This window comes from Tamandua tetradactyla, unplaced genomic scaffold (assembly GCF_023851605.1).
Source record: "Tamandua tetradactyla isolate mTamTet1 unplaced genomic scaffold, mTamTet1.pri scaffold_132_ctg1, whole genome shotgun sequence".
In the NCBI taxonomy this organism is placed as follows: domain Eukaryota; kingdom Metazoa; phylum Chordata; class Mammalia; order Pilosa; family Myrmecophagidae; genus Tamandua; species Tamandua tetradactyla.
The window spans coordinates 98,415-100,905 of record NW_027518268.1 but is presented as its reverse complement, the minus strand read 5'-3'; positions in this window follow the sequence as shown (position 1 = coordinate 100,905).

Here is a 2,491-nt window from a genome sequence, read left to right as displayed (position 1 = left end):
TTTTCAGAGGTCATTCCATTTATTTTGTAGAATTTAATGAAGAACTATTAGTTTGTAATCATCATAATCAGAAAAATTTTAGAGTAAGTACAGTATTGCAAAATTTTGAATAAATAATATGTTTGTTATGAAAATATTCACTGGTGTTTTATAACTCTTCTTGGTTAGCCCTATTAATAACATACAGCTAAGAAGGCAAAACAGCACTTTAAACATCTGAGTGTCAAAAATATTGAGATAAAATTCAGTTATAGTAAAAAGTATATGTGACCATCAAAGAAAATTTGGTAAATATTTTAAATATTAGAAAATGGAAATATCCTAACCATTTTTGATAGTTTTTTCATGGTTTGCTACATTAATACGTATGTATGTGTAGGTTTATATTACATACATGTTCCAAATTTCTCTCTGTTTTCATTCTTCTTTTGCAATTTTCATTTTTACACTTATCAGTATAATGCTTAGTTATTACTTTGTCAGCTCAGTTTGACAAATGAATGTTTTCTTGGCACATGGCTGAGATCAAGTGGCTCATCCTGCAATATTTTAATACCTGAAATTATGTAAGTTCATCAGGTTAAAAATCTGCATGCAATAACATGCATTTTGTGTCTACCTGCAAATATTTGAAAATGCTACCATTCTGTGATATGTCAATAAGTGCCAGTAATTTCTTTTTTTAAACTTAAGTTATCAAAGTTTTTCATGTGATTAAAATCAAATTATCAATTTTTTTATGTGATAAAAAATAATGTGTCTTGTTGATATGTGTTGGCAGCAATACTCAACAAATTCTTTAGTTATATAGACAGTACAGGAAATACTAAATTTATTTAAATTAAGAATACCATACCCTCTTATAATATATTCCAGTGAGCAATTATGTTGTTATTAAATATATGTAACATAGCCTTTGAGCAATATTAAAACACTAGGCTATGTACCTTTTCTCTTTTATCCATATTTATGTCAGTGCATATAATATGTTTATGTAAAATGTAGTCTGAAGATGTTTTAAGTTTTTGTTCAGATGTCCCATAAAAATGCTTGATTGCTTATTTATTTATTTGTTTTTATTAGAAAAGTTGAAGGTTCAGAGGAAAATCATACATAAACTGCAGATCTCCAATAAATACTCCTGTCAACACTTTGAATTAGTGTGGTAATATCATTTAAATTGTGTTGTTCATTTTATTTCATGGTTTGCATTAGGATTCAATGCTTGTGTTGTATACTCCTATTTAGTTTTTATTTTAGTAATATTACCTAAAATTCCCCTTTTACCACATTTGAAATCCTTTTGTTCTGGTGCCATTTCACTCTATGCATTGTAATTTCTTCATCAATTAATGATGTAAACAATGAAACAGGAACATTATATACCAAAATATGACCAATAGTTTTTATTTGCAAATAGTTTTTGTTTTGTCCATGAGCATATCATATTGATTCTCTGTGCAGAATATCTTCAGAGCGTGACTGTTTCTCAATATCTCCCCAGCCACCACCACCACACTTGCCCAAAGAACCACATCACATTCTCTAAATTATTGAGGAAGGATTCTTTATTTTCTCTCTGCTTTCTGTCTTATTCTCCTTAAGCTTGATCACAATGTAGAAGTCAGAGTGATACTGATAAAGTATGTTGGGTCATGCTACTTTTCTTCAAATAACCTACAAGTTTCCCATCATATTGAGAGAAAAATTAAATATTTTTATGAGCACTTGCATATCCAAAATGATTTCATCCATCCTCCACATTCATCTGAACTCATCTAGTATCACTGAGTTTGTCACTCTCATTTTGGAGCAGCTACACTGATCTTTTCACACTTCCCTACACTCATTAGTCTTAATGCTATCTGGACTTTTTCACTTCTTTTTCCTGAAATTCCTTTCCCCAAGATAACTGCAGGGATCTTTTCTCACTCTTTTCTTCACAAGACCAGGTCTTACCACCCTATTTAAAATCACACTGGCCCCATTCCCCATACTTGTTACATTTGTTTTCTACAGCAGTTCCACCCTCTCATATTCTATATATTTTGTTTATTCCTTTTATTTCCTCTCTGTTTCTCTACTATAAAAGCTCTATAAGCACAAGATTTTTGCATATTATCTTCAGTTCTGAATCTCCAATACCTAGAAGAATGTGTCAATAAAGCCATTTGAATAGCTGAATTTTATAAAACATGAAACTGGGGCAAAGGGAGATTGCAAAATTTGTACATGGTCAGGCAACAGCTTCAAGGATAAGTTCACACTTGAACACAGACAGTATGACTTTTGAACCCACATTCTCCACAACTCTATTTTATTTCTGTTTTTCTATAAAAATATTCTACTTTACTAGAGAAAAACAGAATGATTGCTTTATAATGTTTTTAAACAATTATAATTTTTAATAATCCAATACCTTATATATTTACCTTCAGTTGTACATTTTTATATTACTATTTCTTTGAGTAGACCCACAGTTCCTTCTATT